This window comes from Podarcis gaigeae (assembly GCF_964106915.1).
Source record: "Podarcis gaigeae genome assembly, chromosome: 7".
Lineage (NCBI taxonomy): Eukaryota > Metazoa > Chordata > Lepidosauria > Squamata > Lacertidae > Podarcis > Podarcis gaigeae.
Genome location: NC_139683.1, coordinates 42570834 through 42593226, shown reverse-complemented (window position 1 = coordinate 42593226; position 22393 = coordinate 42570834). Strand labels below are relative to the sequence as shown.

General features: G+C 43.1%; 1 long non-coding RNA gene across 1 annotated transcript in view; it reads left to right on the top strand.

Annotated features, from left to right (window-relative positions):
* The window catches only part of LOC310848715, a 77115-nt gene extending 56952 nt beyond the window's left edge, over positions 1–20163 (top strand). Inside the window, exon 3 of the long non-coding RNA XR_014566531.1 lies at positions 19706–20163. This is a non-coding gene — a long non-coding RNA (uncharacterized lncRNA). The remainder of the gene's footprint in view (positions 1–19705) is intronic.
* The last annotated feature ends 2230 nt before the right edge of the window (positions 20164–22393 follow it).

Sequence of the window (22393 nt, the reverse complement as noted above, 5' to 3'; positions counted from 1 at the left end):
GGCCTAGTGCAAGTGTGGAGGACTGCCTCTTCCTCCTCCTCTACACCACTGCCTCCTCATCCACCACTGTGCCTCCTTTCTCCTCCTGGGTGTTGTGGGTGGCACTGCTGCCATGCTACAACTGTCACCTTTGCTGTTGTATGTGTAAGTGTTCTTCCTCAGTTGTTGTACTGTGGCAACTGAGACAATCTCTGGAGCATTCGCTCTGAAGAAGCTGTTTTCAAGCAGTATCATACCACCTTAAACTATACCAGGCATTGGCCCTCCAGATGTTTTGGGACTACAACTCCCTTCATCCCTGACCACTGGTCCTGTTAGCTAGGGATGATGGGAGTTGTAGTCTCAAAACATCTGGAGGGCCGAGTTTGCCTATGCCTGAACTATACCATTTTGTTTCCCCCAGGCCATCCTGGGAACTGTGATTTGTTAAGGGTGCTGAACATTGAATTGTTGGGATGCCTAAATGACTGGGAATGTGACATAATTTCTCCATCGATCTGTGGCATCACAGGTACTCAAGATTTTCCAGGTGACATAATGTAAAGATGCCAAGGATTCAACTTGTTCTGAATGGATAGACTTGACTACATATTTCTTGTACATAGATTCCAAATTGGCCATACTAGAGCCATGTACTCTTATAGAATACAGTTCATGTATACTTATTTGTGAGTACATATATTTATAATGTAAAGGTCTTTAATTCTTAAAGCATCACTGTTCTTTATGGGCAGGAAACTGTAATGTTCAAAATCCACATCAAACACTCTCAGTTTGAATAATTATTATGCTCCTGGTGTACACTTGATATAAGTAGCAGCCATGAGATATATTTAGAAATTGTCCATGCAAAGTACTTAAATAATTATTACTAATCTGCTGTGTCTCAGGTTGGACGCTGTAAAAGTAGATGACCTACTGTCAGAAGAAATCTAAAAGAGACCTCAGTTATATATAAGCAAGGGTGTGATCTACCAAGCATAACCATCATGTGTCTCCATATGAGGTCCAAATTAGACAGAATGTGAAATACATTACTGTATTGCACATATATCTGTTAATAAATAGCAGCCATGGAAAGGGGCTGTGATCAGAATTGTGGCATGTAGGGAGAAGGTTAACTCTTTCCCCATGCACTGCAGTTCCAATACAAATCCTTCCCACCAACTGCTACATACCTTGGAAGGAATACGACCATTTGCAGGCTTTCCTCCTGAGATTAATTACAACTTCGATGCACTGTAACTTCAGAGCTGCTATTTTGACAAAGCCACTTCCACCCTGCAGAGGAGGTGGGATTGCGGGTGTCATGGCTCCACCACGCGCACGGTGGCTAGAGCCCAGCCCCCACGCCATTGTCACCCCCTGGCCAGCCATTCGGCTGGCTTTGGGGGCATGGCCCGCCCGATTTAAATGCAGGCATGGCCAGGGGTCTCCCTCTTTTCCCGCATACCAGCTGTTCCTGTTTCCCACCCTCCCACCCTTTAAGCTTTTCGTTCCTTGACCTTGCTATGGACCTTGGTTGGTCGCCGTTGAGGGGCCCGGTAGGAATTTTTCCACTTGGCAAATTGGCACCAGCCACTTGGTTTTCGCCTACCTTGTAGCGACTCATCACAACTTTCTTAGTATTGGCGGTTAGGCATTGGTATTGGTATTGTTTTGTAAGTGGAAGAGGGGAGGAAGCGTCACACCTGCCCTGCATATTGAAGGGTAGTCCGATAAAGGATTCCGGGGGGCATGGCCCTGTCCAAAGCCTATGGAGGTGAGGGCCTAAGGCACGCCCCCAAGCAGTGACCCCGGGGGAGTTCCTAGTTGATGTGCATCAGCAGGACTCCCCCTACTGGTAGTTAACCCTTTCTGGACTTCAAGCGGACGGGCTGAAGCCAGATAGTCTGTTAGGACCAATGCCTAAGCCAATACCGCTCATCATCTGTAACCAATAAAGTTGTGGCCATATTTAGCCCAATAACCTTCAATAATTGTGTCATGTGTCTTTATTTCCACTGGTGGGGGGACAGGAACTCGCCACGCAATCAACAGCAAGACAGATATGTATAATGCAATCAAACGTTTCATATATAGGCCCGGTTCACACAATATGGTAAGCCAAATTATGGCTTACCAAGACTGCATAAACTCACAGGCTCCCAGAGAGGAGGTCACAGCTGTTTTGCTTCTCCCCAGTCCTTCAGCTTAGCTAAGGTGTGGCATAACTGCATCACCCAAACAGGGGCTTGTGTCTTCTCACTTGGCTGCAGCTTGTAGCTAGTGAGGAAAGAGCTTAACCACAAGCCCGGGTTCAGACAACACCATGGCTTAGCTCAGTGCAGGAGCAAAAAAGTACTGCAGAGGAACAAAGCCACTTTGAGCTCCTCTTCAGGAGCCAGCACCATTGGTCATGCAAACCAAGCCATTGTTTACTTTGGCCCTGAGGCCAGTTTTGTCCCTGAAATCAGCAGTGGTTGCAGAGCAGCATTCCTTTGTAGATTGCTCCCTTTGTGAGATGTTCATATTTTTATTATTCTAACTTGAATGAAAAAGTGGCTGATGAGCACTTACTTTACTTACTTTAATCAACTCCTTGGACAGTATGAAAGTGGCTATGATGCAGGCCCTAATGTTTATGCACTGTATTTTTTTCCATCTGCAATTTGGGTGTGTCATAGTAGCTGGCCTCCAACAATATAAGTACTTACTAAATAAATAAATAAGCCTATAGTCTTGAGGCCTTGGAGTATTTTGAATTTAAAACTTATGAAGACTTAATTATGGAATAATTGGGGCAGTGGAGTCTTCTGAGGGCAGGAGTGGCACCCTGGGAACCTACGTGACAGTAAGGGAGTACTGCTAGTCTTGCACAAAGGGATGGGATGGACCAGACCCACAATATGGTGCATTCTGTCTAGTATGGAAACCAAATGTTTGGTTAGACAGTGCCACAAGGCACACAGTGCACACCAGTATGTCATCCATGACACACATGTTTGCTGAAGGAAACAATGGAGCAACATGATGTGGAGCTATTCCTAGCTGAGCCCTTTATTGACAAGGATTTTTTTTTCCAAAGCAACTTCTCTGTAATGATCTCAGGCAGGCAGGCAAGCCCCGATAAGAATTAACAACTCTCCAGCAGTTTTATATTACATTTACAGTGGTACCTCAGGTTAAGAACTTAATTCATTCTGGAAGTCCGTTCTTAACCTGAACCTGTTCTTAACCTGAGGTACCACTTTAGCTAATGGGTCCTCCCACTGCCGCCGCACCGCCGCCACGCCGCCACGCGCTTTCTGTTCTCATCCTGAAGCAAAGTTCTTAACCCAACGTACTATTTCTGGGTTAGCAGAGTCTGTAACCTGAAGCGTCTGTAACCTGAAGCATCTGTAACCCAAGGTACCACTGTATTTACAAATTATACCCAGAGTATGGCTCCTAGCCTGCCGCTCTTTGATCATTCTAAGTCATTCTAAGTTGGTCATTCTAAGTCTCCACGCCTGTCACAGCAAGAAGGGTGCCAATGTCCAATCCTTCCTCTTTTGCATGTCCGTTGCATTTTGACCCTTTCAGCTTTTCTGGCTCAGGATAAAAGCAGGTGGAGTTCTCCTCCTCCTCCCCACTCTCAAAAGAAGAACTCTCTGCCCACTGTTTCCTAGCAACTCCCTCAATGCCATCTCTCTCTCTCCCCCTCCCCCTTCCTGAGAGCTGTCCTAGTCTGCTGCTCTGGCTGAGTCTGGGAACTCTTTGTGAAAGGGGGTTGAGCTCACCCACTCCTGTTCTGTCTGCATTCTTTCGTCTCCAGAGTCAGACTCTGGCTCTCTTTGTACTGGCAATCCTTCATCTCCCGAGTCAGACTCTTCCCAGGCATTCGATTCTTCCCTGACATTCTCTCTTTTGGCAAATCTTTAATCCACCAACACAAATAACTCCCTAGCGGCAATACATATGTATGGCAGGAGTCCATCTACCACAAATACTCCTGTACATTATTAACAGTTGGCTTCTGGAAAGGAAGAAGGCAATAATGCATTCATAAGCAAATTTAAATGCATCAGGTGCTAAAAGTTCTTGAAATGTAAACAAGGAGATTTGTAAAGAACAAAAGTCATATGGGAAAGAAAAAAGTCATTTTCACCTAGGTAGTCCTAGCGCATTGATTTTTATCTGGGTGTAGTTCTTGCCCAAGATTAAAGGTCATACTTTAACGGAAGGAGGAACAGCTTATTCTAATAGTAGCTCATTATCCTTATTTAGCTATAAGATGAGCATAACTGATAGCTTTTGAGTTTTCATTTATTAAAATTTCCTTGATGTACCTAATGACCCCCCAGGGGTTGCTGTGCCCACTCTCCACACCCAGTTTCTGAAACTTCACGCAGAAGATAAGACTCATAAATGATGGAGAAGGTGGTGACTTATTGCCCTCACATCCTTAACCTAATATTATGACTGGACTTAAGAGATTAGACAGGTGCAACTACACCTATTTTAGCCTCTAGTCGGCACATAAATATTCTATGACTAATTCAACATGCCCCAAGGGGATTTTGGACTTTTATTTTCCCAAAGAGCAGACCTCCCATGTGGTATGCTAAATTGTCTTTTTGGAACTGTGGGGTGTTTCAGGAAGAATTGTGATATAGCACAGATATCGCCTATTCAAAGGAAAACATCAAAAATTCCATTAGACATAGTGAAGCCTTGGATACATGTGTCTGTGTGTGTCAGAGAGAGAGAGAACACTTGTTATGGTGTCTTTATAATATGGGTGTAATTGTCAAAGTAGAGCATACTACAATCAAGATAGACTCCAAAAGCATGCAGCACAGCCACTGATCCCACTTCAGATTTCCGAAAGAAGATTGTGGGCCCTCGCAGCCTGGCTCCTTCCAGTTCAGCTATCTGTAGCTGAAAACTCTCTGTGCTCTCTTGATTTGTTTCCAAATTCCAGCTTGGCCTACTATCTTCTCGACAGCAAAGACACAAGGGGAAGAAATCATAGGTTTTGTGCACTCCAACAATCAAAGTGTGACAGGCAGGGGCAGAGGTTTGATCGAGTGCCACGCCTTCATTGTGTACAGTTGGAAGACAACATGGAAGAGGTTGCTGCTTCCGTCACATCAGAATCCACCTTTGATCTCACACACATAAGGAAGCAATATTTAACACCACATCTACTGAAAACAGTGGGTGGTTATATACTTTCAAAAAATAAATAAATCCATGGAACAACAAATACCATCAAGCCACTATAAATGCAAGATAAACCTCTCATTTTTCTGTTCTAGCTAAAAGGGAGGGGAAGTTTAGTTTATGATACCTCTCTCCATTCAAGGAACAAAGAGAGCTTGTGTATCAGCTAGAACACTTATGCTTTTCTCTTTACTTTTAAGACTCTCACTGCACAAGCTTATACATACAGTATTTGCTTGGCTCACTGAGTTCAGTGGGATTTCCTTTAGGTAAGAAGGAATGGGATTGCAATCTAAGAAGCTGCAACAGTTGCATTAATAACAGGGCCGGCCTGCCAAGGTGAGGAGACCACCTCAGGCAGCAGAATCCACAGGGACAGTAGATCCCAGTGTCAATCTTTCTCTCCCTTCCCCCCCAGTTCCTGATGTGGATCTTTCCTAACACCCTCTTCCCTGGTGAGGAAGGGGGTGCTACTTGCGGTCCACCTCAGGTGCCAAAATGTCTTGGTACAGACCTGATTAATAATTACCATCCATCACAAAGCAATGGAAAACATATGGAACCTCAAAGTCTCTTTGGTCCTGATGAATATATGTCCAAATGGATATATTTTGCAACATATTTTACGCATAGTTTTCTGTGTTTCTATGAGATTGAGGGAAATGAAACTGTGAGCTCTCAGTACTGGATTTTTGTACTAAGGACAAGCCCCAATTTTTCATATCCAAAGTAGATCTGAGAACTATCACTCTGAAGCTAGATATTAAGTACAAAGCATTAGTCTTGACATGTTCAGTGCCTTAGGGATTCAACAGTGTGCACACTGGAAAGAAGAATTCCTTTGTCCTTTAGCCAAGGAAGCAATTATTTCTGCAGCTGATTATCTGTATAATGATTGGTTAAAATAGGGTGTACCTGCTGCAGAAGCTCATGAAAACAAGTGCTTGGCTTTAATTTTGCAGCTTCTACTTTATTTGATGGGTTAAATTCTTCCAGTACGGTTGCTAAAAATACCTGTTTTTGGAATTTTTACAACAGGCAGTGTTTTTATTTACAGTGTAGTCTTCGTTCCACTCCACCCACAAAACACACACTACTGGCATTTAATTCACCCCTTAAGAAAAGAGGGGGCGTTCTGAGGCATTAAGAACAATCAGTTGTAAAACAGATGTTACATAAAATTCTTCCCTATCCCATTTCTGACTTCCATCTACTCCATATTTTTTGGAAAGCTGTTAGCTTGTGATGCATTTGGACACCTCGTATGATATCAAAACCAATTTTTGCATGATTTCTGAGATGAAAGAGCAATTTTGGATATATGTTGATGCCATTTTGAATCAAGTTAGTGGACTTAACTTCTCCAAACTGAACTAATTTTTATTTTTTTCACTTCTCAAATTTCCTAAGCAATACCAGGTATGAGGCTGCTATTACTTTATATATATAATGCTACATATTATGTATAGACACAACTAACCAGTACATCTGTGCATACTACATTCCTCTGTCTCTTAGGAGAGAAATATATTATAGGTGTTTGCTGTGTTCAAAACTCCCATTGTTCTAGGTGCATTTTGTGACAGGGAATTTCATTAGCGCAAGCAGTTTCTGAGCTCTGGGCACAGTACTGTGCCTAAGATTTCAGATTAAAACTGCAGAGTGGAAGGAAAGGAGGACCTTTTTCTGCCTCTCTACTTCCTGCTACTCTCTGGAGAAGAGAGCCTCTTAAGAACAGGGGGTGGGGCAGGGTAAGGACTAGACCATGTGAAAAATTGTACTGTTTTAGTGTTGTTAGCCGCCCTGAGCCCGGCTTCGGCTGGGGAGGGTGGGATATAAATAAAAATTTTTATTATTATTATTATTATTATTATTATTATTATTATTATTATTATTATATTTTACCTTGTAGTTCATTCATTTTTAGCTTTGTATTTTTTTTATTAAAAAAGCACACCTAGACATTCCATTGTTGTGGCCATAACCGAGGTTTAAGGTACCATTTAGCCATTTGTTTTCCACAACCACTGTAAACCAAATAATGCTTTAATGAAAAGTATAAGAAGCACCTGCAAGACATTCCCAGTAAGGAAGAAATTTTCTGGGAACCTATATTAGCACCCTCTGCTGTAGTTCATAGGCACTGGCTGATGCGCTGGGAGGGGAATTGCAGAACCAGGGTTCTGCATAGCTCCCTTCAGAAGACGTAAAACTTCAAGTAGCTCTTGCTTACCTCTAAGCATCAAGACCAATGGGGATTTTGTGTAGGAATATGTGGCATATTTTCTTGTTGGCATCCCACCCAGTGGCACAGTAGTACATCTTTAAGTTCAGGAGCTCATAATAACAACCCTCATTGCCGTGTTCACAAGGAGAATCCAAAAATACAGGCAGTTATACATCAAACAGCAGCAGTACATAATACCAAATTTATTAGCATCAGCATGCCTAAGGAACCTGAGTAAAGAAAAGGAAAGGAATATCCAACCTCTGCTCAGTTATCTTTATCATTCTCTGATTTCTAGGTTCTCACAAACAAACTTGAAAGCCTTGTGGTCACCATCGTTCACTTAGCAGATCATGAAGGGTTCACCCAATATCCCAGTGTTGATAATGTCATCACCCATACTCTGAAAAATAGGACAGAGCTGTGCTTCTCTATGCTCCGCTATACTCCCTATCCCACCAAATAAATATTCTGAACTGGATAAATAAATGGTAAAATATTCCGTAATGGGATGTCCAGAAATGCCCACAGCTGTACATTTTCCTTGAGCAAAATTATATTTTTAAAAAAAGATTAGCTTTGTGGGGTTTCAAGACACATATGGTTAAATGTTGAAAAAATACATCTTATACAATACAACGTATAATGGCTGAGAACTGAATGTGTGCCAGAAGGTATGGGATTATTTTGCTGAGTGCAGTGCAATCTTGGGCTGCATACACAGTGTATCCTGAAAGCATGTTCAAATCACATTTCTCCTCTTAAAGAATTCTGGGCACTTGAGTTTACCCCTTGCAGAGCTTCAGTAGGCAGCCACCCTCAATGGACTACAGTGGCCAGAATTCTTTGAGGAAGGAAATGTGCTTAAAATGTGTTTTAAAGGTACAGTGTAGGCAACCTCATCAAAAACAGTTTGGCTTGGCTGGTCTCCTTTGACAGCTGTCTGCAACACCAAACCTGCCAAGCAGCTTTTCTCGGGTGGGGACTTGGGTGAATAATTAGCCTTGAGCAATGAAACCCCAGAGCCACACCTTGCTTGACTCTCTGATTTCTCCTCTCACTGCTGGAACCACATTATGACAGGGATGCTACAATCTTGATCCTTCTCATGATAAAAGCATTGACACTGTTTATTATATAGATGTGTATATATATTTCTTCTGTGCCGGTACAGCTGTTGAAGACTTAATTGTGCTGGAAGCCCAATACTTCATTTTGGTGTGGCAGGTTCTTTAGAATGCTTTGGTATTTACCTCCACTATGAGAACTTTCTTATTCTGTTCAGCCCCACCTCAAGGATCCAAAATTGTTTAACACATACTTCTGTGATAACGCCATCAAGAATACCTGCAACACACCATCTGAATTTGCCTTATTTAAAGGACAGTCTTATTTAAAAGTGTTAAAGAGAAAGGCAAATCTTTTAATGAGCTATTATGATAGCCTAATCATGATAATGTTGCTAATGTCTTCTACTTCATTAATCTAAGACAGGAATTTAAAAGGGGTATAAAGTCTCATATCCTATAATCATTTTTTTTCTGAAACTTAGAAGGGTGGCTAGAAGAAAAAAGAAGAGTGTCTCATCACTAGCTCTGGCCCCAATTAATTTTGGCTTTGGCACCACCCACTGATGACTTCAGTCCCACCCATATTTGGTATGTGGCTTCTAAGAGATTTACCACAAGATAATGCAACCCTTTGATTCAAAAATGTTGCCAAGTCTTGTCTTAAAGGGCTGCAATAAATGTTCATTGGGAAACACTAAGCACAAACACTAAGTCAGCGCCGTCTTACCCATAGACACTAGTGGTGCGGGGCACCGGGGTGCCAAGTTCTGGAGGGTGCCAGGCGAGAGTCCAGGCAACACCAAATGAGCGTGCTGAGTGAGCAAAGGTGCATGAGCCGCTCCCACCGAGCATTGGCTTGGTTTTTTCCCTTTTAGCCTGCAGGCACCAAATTCTGTGGGGCGCCAGAGGGCTAAAAGGGAAAAAATCGAGCCGACGCTCAGCAGGAGCCCAACAGGTTGAGGTGCAGGTGCTCACGGCGCCCCTCCTGCTTGCCATCTTTGTCTTCGAGCTGGGCATCAGGCACCGCGGATCTCCATGGGGCCAGCTCCAATGGACCAAATAATAAAATAAAGTGTGTATTTGCTTATTCTGTTGCCTGCCCTGAGATCACCTGTTGATGAAGGGCAGGGTATATTTTTAAATAAATATGTAATTCTAAATAACCCAGAATATAGGTAAGGAGCTACAAAAGAAGAGTTAGATGTCAGTGGGCAAACCTCTCCAATTAACTTTTGTTAAAAGCTACAACAAAAGCCCAAAATATCATAAGCCAGCCAAAGTTACCCCGGTTCCAAACCCTGCTCAGAAGGGAGGCTGCTGAATCAGTCCAAGCCAGGAAGAAGAAAAACAAAACTTTCAAACAGAGTTTGACACACACCATCATTTTTGCCAGGGTAATTTCAGTTGGGTTGCTGGGTCAGATGACTGAGATATAAGGAGTTTGGAATAGGAATGCGTCTCCCCCTGCCCTGTCCCACCACTGCCACACACACTCATCTAAAACGGCCCCTTTCAGGACTTCTGCCAGACTTCGCAAAGAGAGATGAGAGCCAGCTGAGCTAGGATGGAAGACTTACACCAGTGTATCTCCAGCTGAGCCAGGCAGGGGAATTTGGCTGGCATAACCCTGGCTGAACCCAGGCTCAGCTGGAGATGCACTTATTCCAAAATGCCCTTAGAGGTTTGTGAGCAACAGAATGGGGAGGCCATGTGTGGACTGGGTTGAACTCTTTCCATTCCAGACATTTTCCCAGTGGCAGACCTTTGGGTCTCAAATTTCAGCGGTGCCCTGTGTGGTGCCAAAATCCTCTCACCTTCCATTCTACATCATAGTTGTGGTGCCCCCTGTGGTGCCCCTGAAGCTCGCTGCCCAGTGTGACCAAATTACCTCCATTGCTCCACCCACGTTTTTCTATGGCCCACCCACCACAAATGTGGCCTCGCAGGTTGTCTGTGAGGGAGTGTGGTACTCAGGCTAGAAATGTTCTCCATCCCTGGCCTGCGGCCTCTTTGGTGCCAGCTCCAGCAGCTTATCTCAATGATCCTGAGCTAAAGAACACACCTTCCCCCATTAAAATTCAAGTACACTTGCCCATGGCTGTGGCATGTCCCTGACAATAAACACCCTTAACCTTATCTACTCCCACACACAACAACAACAACAGTGGGGCAGGCTGCTATCATTCCTTCATCTGTAAACCAGGAGATGCATTTTCTGTTGCACTTCCATATGCCATGCAGTTACTAAAATAATATGCAAATAGTGGCGACTCCAAGGTAGGAACTGGATCTGTCTCAAGTTCTCCAGCCTCCTTGGCTCTTGAGGAGAGATTTTATCAGGATGCAACAGCCTGAAGGGTGTAATTGGGGATTGGTCTGAGCTGTAGGGTGTCCCCCTGGGAGAGAGAGAGAAAAAGGTTTGCTGGAACTTAGGTGCTGACATAATAACCTTTGTAGCAGTGAGGGGGCAATTTAATATATAGCATGTAGTGGCACTTATGCATTTGGGGACATCTTTCTAAGGCTGCTTAGTCCTGGGGGCAAGGCAGGGCAGATGATTTTCATTCCAACCTCAATGAGGGAGTGAAGACAGAAGGTTCCCCTGCCCATGCACTGCCTTCACCTTAAGAATTGGGCTCCCCCACCCCCGTAATTAGTTAAGAAAAAAAACAAGTTATGCAGCTGTCTGAAATGTATATAAGTGCATGCCTAGTTGGGTCCTCAGAAGCATCCAAACAGTTGGTTTGGTTGCTATCTCTTTTAGGAACTTCAGTATTCACGTTTGGGAGCATTTCTGCTTTGAGAGTCTGCAAAATTGCTTTTCTCTCCTGTTCTGTGAATAGCTACAGACGGCATTTGGTGGTCTATGTGGCAGTGGATTAATGATGAACCCTCATAGCATCTTTAGTTTTGTTCCAAGTTCATGGCCCTATTGTTATCATAAAGAATACGAAGCTATATTTGAAAAGGTCTGAAAAGTAACAGTGGACAACTTGCTCCCAGTAGTTGCTTGATCCAATTGCTTCAGACAAATATCATGGCATTCCCCTCTAGTTCTGTACCCTTGAAGCCTGAAGTGATGCTCTTCGGGTGCTGATTATCTTTTTGATCACTTCTGCCTAAACCTCCCTGTTTCCATAGCTATTAACATAAGAGGGGAGGATAACACCTTTGGAGATATTCTGACAGAAATGCTTCATAGCTCAAAGAGTTCACAGAACACAGCAGGACTTCCAAACATGAAGTCAAAGCTCTTTTTGCTTCATTCTGGTTCCTAATATAAATTTAAAATCTTTGCTGGCTGGAGAACTGACTTTCCAAATACATCTCTTCTGTATTCTTTTCTGCATTGGCAAGTGACATATTAGCATAAATAGTGTGCAAGAGGCTCAGAGGTGATCTAAGTCTGACATCTGAAAATGTTGTGCAAATATTTGATTAAAGGTAAAGGTAAAGGTACCCCTGCCCGTACGGGCCAGTCTTGACAGACTCTGGGGTTGTGCGCCCATCTCACTTAAGAGGCCAGGGGCCAGCGCTGTCCGGAGACACTTCCGGGTCACGTGGCCAGCGTGACATCGCTGCTCTGGCGAGCCAGAGCCGCACACGGAAACGCCGTTTACCTTCCCGCTGGTAAGCGGTCCCTATTTATCTACTTGCACCCGGAGGTGCTTTCGAACTGCTAGGTTGGCAGGCGCTGGGACCGAGCAGCGGGAGCGCACCCCGCCGCAGGGATTCGAACCGCCGACCTTTCGATCGGCAAGTCCTAGGCGCTGAGGCTTTAACCCACAGCGCCACCTGCGTCAGTCCAAATCAGAACTGTCACCAAGTTAAATATATCTTAGAGTTGTCTCCAATGTTAGTCCTATTCAGAGCGGATCCACTGAAAATAGTTCATTAAGCATGTTTATTAATTTCAGTGAATTTACCATATGTAAGAGTAACATTGGATCCTCCCATAAGAGTTGTAGTCAACTAAGCCCTACTCAGAGTAGACTCATTGAAATTAGTAGAACTAAGCTAGTCATGTCTATTAATTTCACTGGTCCTAGCATTGAATACCACACTTAGTATTTGAGTGGTATGAATTTTAAGCTGTTATCCTACGCATACTTACCTGAGAGTAAGCCCCCTGGAACACAATGGCCCTTATTTCTGATTAAATGAGCATAAAATTGCACTGTGAATCAAGTAATCATGCAATCCTATGCATGTTTACTCAGAAGTAAACTATAGTGAATTCAATGAGACTTAATCTCAGATAAGTGTATCGTATTGCAGCCTTAAATTAATTAAGTCTGCATGTGAGTCAATCTTTCTGAAGGGACAGGGAAAGACATAAACACTTTGTTGTTGTTGTTGTTAATTGATTAGTCTAACAAATTATTAATTAGCAGCAATTACAAATCATCACAAAGGCACCAGTGATTCTGGCACTTGCCAGAATCATTCCAAAGGCACCAAAATGGCTTTGCCCAGGCCACAAATGAGCTGTTTGGTGGGGCCTGAGTGCAAACCCTGCTTTGAGTCCATCTGACAACATAGGGCAAGTGGGCATGGTTTGACTAAAATCGCCTGGCAAACCTTATTAGCTCCACAGGCCAGAAGTTCCCCGTACTAATCTGATTCTGTCCTAATTCCAGTATATGTATGTGTATATATATATATGTATACACACACACACACACACACACACAATTTCAAGAAAGAAGTTATAACTATATTTGACTAAGATCAGTATATTTCAGAGTGCTGTAATGAAATTAAATCCTGCTGATGGAATTTAGATATTCATAACATTCTCTGGACTACATCACACATGGAATGTGTGTGTGTGTGTGTGCGTGATTCTCCAGAAAATCAAGGTTCTGTTTCCAAATTGTCCTGCAAGAGAAACCTCCAATTAACAACAACAACAACAACAACAAAACTAAGGCATTTTGGATGTATTTGTTATGACCTGGCAGATAATATCCTGAAATTAAGAAAGGTTATTTTATACGTAGAATGGAAATCATGCATTGAGCCTGCAATTCTGTACCCATTTATCTAGAGTAAGCTCCAATGTACTTGATGGGAGCCCTCTTGGTGTATTGTTAGAATGTTGGATTAGGGACCAGGAGACCAAGGATCAAACCCCACATGGCCATGAAACTCAATGGGTGACCTTGGGCCAATCATTCCCTCTCAGCCCAACCTCCTGCAGAGGGGTTGTTGAGGAGAACCATATATGCCACTCCGAGCTGCTTGTGGGGTGGGGTGGAAGGTGTGATATAAATGCAATGAATAAATAAATAAATTCTGCTAAGTAAGTAAGTACAACCTATATTTTAGTAATGTTACAGTTAGAAGATATATGGTTAGCTCAAGAAGATACATGTGATCATCCTAATTAGTCAATGTGAATGTGCTTGTGCAATTTAAAATATAGAATATGAACTATAGTTACCAATGCCTTTTTATTAGATTGGCTGCCCAAAAAAATTCACAGTATTTACCGTATTTTTCGCCCTATAGGACGCACTTTTTCCCCTCCAAAAATGAAGAGGAAATCTGTGTGCATCCTATGGGGCGAATACAGGCTTTCGCTGAAGCTTGGAGAGCGAGAGGGGTCGGTGCGCACCAACCCCTCTCGCTCTCCAGGCTTCAGGAAGCTATCAGCAAGCCTGGGGAATAGCAGCAGATAGCAGCCTGCCGCCCAGCGCGTGAGACGCCCTGAAGTAGAGCGCCCCTCGCGCCGGGCAGACATCTGCAGTGTGGGGAGCCCGCGGGAGTTCCCGCAGGGCTCCCCACGCTGAGGATAGCAGCCTGCCGCCCGGCGCACAGGGCACCCTGAAGCAGAGCGCCCCCTCATGCCCGGCAGATATCCACAGCCTGGGGAGCCCGCGGGAGTTCCCGCAGGGCTCCCTAGGCTGCGGATAGCAGCCTGTTGCACGGAGCGTGGGGCGCGCTGAAGCAGAGCGCCCCGTGTTTTGGGCAGACATCGGCCAGCCCCACAAGCTCGGGGGACAGCAGGGAGGCGCAGCACCGCCATCCCACTGTTCCCCGACCTGGTTTGGGGGGGAAATAAAGGGGGGAAAATTTCCTTTATTTCCCCCCAAAAAAACTAGGTGCATCCTATGGGACGAAAAATACGGTAATAAGTTCAAAAACAGGGATTGCTTTGAAGAATTAAAAACTTAAACATATGCCAAGCTAATTTTTTTGCTTGACATCTTTTTTTCTTTTTCTTTTTTTAAGAAAGCAGTATGATGTAGGGGTTAGTGTTGAATTAGGACCCGGGCAGCCAGAGTTCATACCCCTGCTCAGCCATGAAGCTCACATGGTGACCTACGGCCAGTTGCTGTCTCTCAGCCTAACCTACCTCACAGGGTTGTCATGAGGATAAAATGGAGAGGTGAAGAACCATCTACATCACCTTGAGCTCCTTAGAGAAAAAGATATTAATTGCTAAGTGACTGTATAGAGGTCCTCACACTCCTATTTTTTGAAATCTCAATAACACCTCCAGTTTGTGCTTTGGGGTGATCATTCTTTTCGCAGATACACATAAGGCTGTATGTGGATGTGGGTATTGGTATTGCTTGACCACTCTGCCAGCATTTAAACAAATTCTGAGAGATAAAGAATCTTTCTTTAAATTGGCTGGTAATTAAACTCTTGGTGTAGACATGACGCTGTAACCCAAGTCTGTCTATTTCCTTTGCACTTCCTCTTTCATACTAGAATGCAATAAGTTTTAGTAAGTTATTATCCTCTTATCAATAATTGGGCTGGCTGCACACCCATCATTTGGGGTGTGGTTCTATATTTCAAAAGGAATCAAGCCACCTTTGTCTCCAAATTAGTCATCTTTTCCGTCTCCTCTTTGACAGTCCATGCAATTCTTGCAGCATGGTCATTGGAAACTGTGTGATTTGATGTTTGAATATGTTTAAATCTGGTTTTGGTTAGGAATTCTTTAAATATGGAACTAGTGAAGTTTGGCCCATTATTGTCACAGTTATGTATAATCACAAATAAGGATAGTCTTTGGGTAGCAAAGCTTTGTGTAATCCAGAAAATGCTGTCATTCTCATTTTTTTAGTTCTGTACTCCTGACGTTTGAGGTGGCAACAGACTTCTCAAGAGGAAATATATCTGACAGCCATAGACACAGAGAAAAATTACTTTCTGTTTGTCCTCATTTGTGATCTCACGTTATTCGTTGCTGGGAAGAAACTGAAGGGCCAAGTTTTGGCCCTGCCCTGTCAGAATGACAGTGTAAGTTTACTGTATGTTGCATTTTTTAAAAAAATATGTTGACAAAAAAATACAAACAAATAAAAAAATGGTAATCATTTAATGCCAACCTAGAGCGCAGGATTTGTTTTGCTTCCCATTAATTTCAACAAAATCCAGACCAGAGCTGCATTCCTATGCTATCAGTAACCTAGTTCAAAGTACAGGACCGAATGTTTAACTAAAGTTAATCCATGTACATTTGGAGCTTCACATGCCTGATGTGTCTTTTCTGTATTTGCTGTGGAAATCCATTACATGCTTCACATATAAATTGTGGTGGTTTACAAACTATAAAAGATAGGAAAAAATGAATCAAATGATATATTTTAAGGGGAAAATGATGCATTGCATGCTATTACATGAAGGGAAAGCCCCAACGTTTTTGTTGCTGCTGCTGTTATTTTTCATGAGAAGCTGCCTCTGGAGACAGTGATGTTGTTGTTTTGTTTTTAATGAAAAGCTGCCTTGGGAGGCTGCGCTTTGGAGCAGAAGAGTAACACAGAGACCAGGTGCCTAACCCTTTCCCTGCAGGTCACAAGTGTCCTTCCATTGTATAATTGTCATTGTAAATATGCACTTGGAACCCTGTGAAGGGGAGGGGTGCAGCAGACTGGGGAGCAATTTTGCATGGGGAAACAACCGGCGGCTAAAAGGGTTGTTTATTTATGAAAAGGTTTTGTCCCATGCTTCCTTTAAAGCGCTAAGAGTGGCATACATATTTCTCCTTTTATCCACACAACAAACCTGTCGGATAGGTTAAGCTGAGTGATGGTTACTGTCCCAAAGTCACCCAGTAAGCTTTCTTGCTGTGGGAGGATTTGAGCCTAAATCTCCTTGGTCCAAGTCCAACCTCCCAACTGCTACGTTACACAGGCTGTACAACTCCGTTTCTGGCCATTCAAAATTAGTATACCCTCAAGCCTATTATTTTTCCATTTTGACATATCAGGGCTTCCTTGCACACGTTTGTATTTAACATGTAGGCTGTGTGCATGACAACTTGTTTCTAATGCAAAATCATTCGTGCTCATCCTCAACGTGCTTCTTTCAATCTAGATTGCTTCTAGAACCTGCCATCCACAAAGGGTGGTCATGGTGACTTGATATGCACTTGGAAACCCTCCCCTTGATTAAGTTATCCGAGCCTTTTCCTCCCTGCACATGCTCCAGATGAATGAAGAAGGAAATGGTAATGTGCGCCTCCCACAGCATCATTGCACAGCTGTGGCAAATCCATTGCCAGGACCACCTACATCTGTTTTCAGATGGACACACTGAGAAATTGTGTGAGGACTACATGGGTAAAAACAAGTGCTCAGTCTCCATTGATTCTAGAATAAAGCGTCATGTGTATGCTGGCATGGTTCCCCCCCTCCTGCTTATTTTAAACATTTTTTTGTAGCACAGAAGTCTGCAAGATTTAATGCTACACTTGATGCTAGGCCACTGAATGGCTACTAGTAGGGCTGTGCTGACACCTGTTCTCCATTTTCTCAATAGTTTTCTTCCTCTGTGAAAGAGGTGTCCTTTCTTCTCATTCTCGCTTTGGAATTTATGTGCATGTGAGATTTTGACCTTAACGGTTGCACGGTGGCCAGGGGTGGTATGGGTGTGTTTCCTTTCCATCAAACATTTCTCCAGGTCTCTGCAACCTCCCTGGCTGCCTACACTTCCTGATTTGAAAAAGTCTAATGGGAGGAATTTCTTCCTGGTGTATTCCACTGGAAGGCAACTAGGAAGGCTGTAGAGTGCAGATCCTATCCACAAAAACCGTTTTGCTTTGATAATTTTCCAATACATTTATTTGCATTAATTGTATTTATGGAGAGTGAAGAATGGCTCAGAGCATTAACATTCTAAAAGTCCTTGTCTCCTCATTAGATTTATGGGGGGAGAGGGAGGGTCCCAGAAGCCAGAGCTTTGGATTCAGCACATATTAAGACATGTCTGTCTTTCCAGCTGCCCTCTCCAGCTTCAGACTAAACACCAACATTGTTTTCCTAACTCTAGGATTACATGACATCCAGGCAGGTAAGAGGGGAGATGGCTTACCCCCTCCTCATAACTCACTTGTATCTATGGCAACATAGCAAACACTTCAGTCATGCAGTTATTTGTGCTAGCTAGGCCATCAACTAAACACAGAAACTGGTATGACGGGTTTAGCAGTTCCTGCTACTACAGGCCCCCATCTTGTAGATACAAAAAACACAGGATTGTTGGCGATTCGCAAGCATTATCAAAACCAATCCGCCCAAATCTATAACAGTACTGATGATGTACTCTTTATATAGCCAAAATTGTACCATCCACACACAAGAGGGAGTTAGTGGCACATTTAGGGTAGCCATAAGTTTTGAAAAAGTAAAAACAATGTGAGGAAAATACCCTAAGAGGGGAACCCCCCCACCATTGCCAAGAGCCCATTGAGGACTGGCCAGAGTCAGTGGCCACAGTGTCTATTGATAGCAGTGGTGGGATTTTAAAAAAAGGTAGGAGGATGCAATTGAATATCATTGAAAGGGGCAGAACCTGCACAGAACCTGCAGGTTCCACATGTAAGCAGAAGAATCAGTTCTTTATGTCCTGCTGTTGGGCATCCAAGCCTCTTTGAAATGAATAGAGGATGCACGGCCAGAATAAATGTTGCTGTACTATTGCTCTGTTCAAGCTCCTGGTTTTACAGTGTTTTAATACTGGGCTTTGCCAAATGAAATATATATGTAATGAGTATGTTATATAATAATAATAATAATAATAATAATAATAATAATAATAATAATAATAATATAAAAAAACAGTGTCCTGTGTGTTTTAAAAACTGTAGTGATGATGGCTGATTTATGTTTTCTGCATATTTGTAATCTCTATGGCTGTAAACTATCCTTCAGAGATCATACTATTCCTGGTTGTCTTGATTTAAGAGTTTAGCAAAGCTAAGATCTGCACATATGAACAAACGTACGGTACATGCGCAAATATATTAGTAGGAGTTAAGTAAATTGTCATTTTTTTCTGCCATTATTATCTCACTTAGTGGAGGCTGCTACCATCACAATTACTAAAATAGTTTCTTAACATAATTCCTGAATTTAGACCTACTTAACTACACATTGTTTTATACAGATAGTTGTAGAGTTTGGATATATTAGCCCTTATGGCATTCTGTTTTTAAAAGTTTTGCTTTGTACTTCAGTGAAATATTGAAAAATAATCCTTTACCTGGGTAAAATAAACATAAGCAAATAAATATTTGCTAAATATTCATTTGTTGGTTAAGAGTTTAAAAAGGTAAAGGTAAAGGTACCCCTGCCCGTACGGGCCAGTCTTGCCAGACTCTGGGGTTGTGCGCCCATCTCACTCAAGAGGCCAGGGGCCAGCGCTGTCCGAAGACACTTCCGGGTCACGTGGCCAGCGTGACATCGCTGCTCTGGCGAGCCAGAGCTGCACACCGAAACGCCATTTACCTTCCCGCTAGAAAGCGGTCCCTATTTATCTACTTGCACCCGAGGGTGCTTTCGAACTGCTAGGTTGGCAGGCGCTGGGACCGAGCAACGGGAGCGCACCCCGCCGTGGGGATTCGAACCGCCGACCCTTCGATCGGCAAGCCCTAGGCACTGAGGCTTTTACCCACAGCGCCACCCGCGTCCGGGTTAAGAGTTTAGAGAAATGGAAAAATGGAAACAAGCAATAAAAGGACAAGTGTCAAAAACGGTGCCGTGTCAAAAATGACCACAAGTCATATTTCACCTTTTCACCTTTTCTCCACCCTCCTTCCCAAGTAAGCCCATGAAATCCAGTGTCTAATTCCACCATTGCCCAAGTGGCACCATCTGAACTGACAAGTATGGATTGTTTGACCTACCTATATGGTGCAGGAGCATAATGCGTGCATATACTCAGGGGCACTGAGTTCAGTTTTTGTTTTATTCGCCCATAGCTTGTTGCACATTTGGGTTATATCTACCCAGAAGGTGATCCATATATGGAACCCTGTATGACCTTCACTGAATTGCAGTGGAGAGAGCGGCAACCCACAACCAATGAAGTCAAGGCAGCAGAGCTGGGGACAGGGAAGGAACGCCCTCTGGTTTGATTGGTTATAAACTTCACCCAGAAGTATTCATTTTACTAATAGCAATCAACTGCATTTTGATTTTTTTTAATTAAACTGTAGTTATCTCTTGAGTTTCAAAGCACTTTGTGAATAGCAGCTCATTCATGGGAAATAAAAGCTTTGGGTCAAAAGAGTTTTTTAAAATTCCTTTGACTTGAAACGTGGGTGTTCACTTTGGCTGCTTCCCAAGCAAAAAGAACCAAGGGAGCAAATTATAGTCCACACCCAGTTGGGAACTTACTTCAGGTATTTCACAGACATGCCTTGCATCTGAATTGTTCATATTTTTTCTGCAGAGAAAAAAGCTTCTCCAAACAACACTGGGCAGAGTATTTCTCTCTCAACTGTTTTGTTTTGTTTGTAAGCATATTAATTTTGTGTGGGGTTTAGCAATGTGTGAGGCAGGGAACCTATTCATGTTTCCCTATGAAGTATTTTTTCTACAGTTTTGCCTTATTTAATTATTGGATTATTATTAATAACAACAACAACAAATTATTTCATGCCCTTCAACTTCAAGTCCCAGGATGAGTTACAACAATTTAAAATTCAGAATTAAAAATAGTTAAAACAAATTACGGTTATAGGAATAGGGTGGGTCCTGAAAACACACCTCAGATGTCAAAAGTTGGGATAAAGATCTGCATCTACAGCATTCACCAAAAGCTGTACAGTTGTACCTCGGGTTACATATGCTTCAGGTTACATACGCTTCAGATAACAGACTCTGTTAACCCAGAAATAGTGCTTCAGGTTAAGCACTTTGCTTCAGGATGAGAACAGAAATCGTGCTCCGGCAGCGCGGCGGCAGCAGGAGACCCCATTAGCTAAAGTGGTGCTTGAGGTTAAGAACAGTTTCAGGTTAAGTACGGACCTCCGGAACGAATTAAGTACTTAACCTGGAGTACCACTGTACCATGTATATGCCAGATGCACCTCTGTGGGGATGCCTTCTCCTGTGCCTTCTGTGGAACTAATGAGAGCCCCTATTGCAGCTGTGAACATCCAAAAGTATCTGTAGGAAAGGAGGTGATCTTTCAGATGTTTGGGGCCTAAGTCATTTAGGGCTTTAAACGCTAGTGTGAGCAAATTAAATTGGGCCCAGAAATGAACTGGCAGTCAATGATGGTTTTAGAACAGGGTTTATATATGAGTTCTAAATAGAACCTCAGTCAATAATCTGGCAGCTACATTTTGAACTAGTGAAATTTCTGAGGGCTTCAAGGATAGCTGCACATCAAACACATTGTAATAATCCAGTCTAGAAGTTACCAAAGCATGGAGTACCAGTCATCTCTGTCCAAAATGGGCCATACCTGGTGAACTAGCCAGAGCTAGAAATAATCAAACCTAGCTACCAAGGCCACCTGAGTGGAATACCCTCAAGCTATGGTCCTGCCCCTTCCAGGGCAGTGCAAGCTTGTTCCTGCCCACATCCTCGACTCAAGAACTTGGAATACATAACACCTGTTTTTTCAGGGTACAGTTTCGGTTTCAATTTCTTGGCTCATACCCAGCACATTGTTGCCTCCAAACACCTATCCAGCTTCTCAGCCACCTCTCCTGATGTAGATGGAACAGAAATAGAGCAGGTGACACTTGGTTCCAAAAGTTCTCTCAGTGGCTTCATGTAAATGTTAAATAGCATGGAGAACAAGAACCCTCTGGGCCTCTCACAACTGCTTTTTGGAAACAGCCCTGGAAATAGGAACAGAACCACTAAAATACAGTGCCTCCAGGCTCCAATTCCATGAGCCTCTCTAGAAGGATACCATGGTCAATGATGTTGAAAGCCATCAGGTGGTCAAGAAGAACAAGCAGGTTCACACTCCCCACATCTCTTTCCTTACAAATGTCATCAACCCGGGTGGTCAAGGCAGCTTCAGTGCCATGATCAGGTCTGAAGACAGGCTGAAATGGATCCAGATATTCAGTCTCCTTCAAGCATGCTCAAAGCTGAACCACAACTGCCACCACCCTCTCAAGCACCTTGCCCCAAATGGAGATATATGCCACTGGGCATTAGTTTAAAACTTCCTCATCCAGGGAAGCCCTCTGTGTGAGAAAGTGGGGGGGGGGAGAGAAAGATTCTGCATTTTTCTGCATGAAATAAGTAGCTCATTCACCTTTAAGAAAAAGATGTCAATTGTATGACTGGCTGTTGTTTTTTTAAAACCAACTATCATGCCAGTATAACCAGTCAGGGATGAGAACTTCTCAGACTTGTGAAGTGAGAGAGGGAACTAGTCGTTGTTGTAGCTTGTCCTGTGGAACGACTTGTGCATTAAGTAGAGGTGTGGCCAGGAATGCCTGAGAGCAAGAAAGATTGAATGATTGCAAATCAGATATTTCAGTTCACGATGAGAGAGCAGAGTAGTCTATGGATTACAACACAGAGAACATACTCTCTGAATTAACCATTCATGGCACCAGAAAAATACATGTTTAAAATGGTCGTAAACAACTAGCGTGCCTGCCTACAAACATAAACGCAATGTGGAGTCCCTTCTG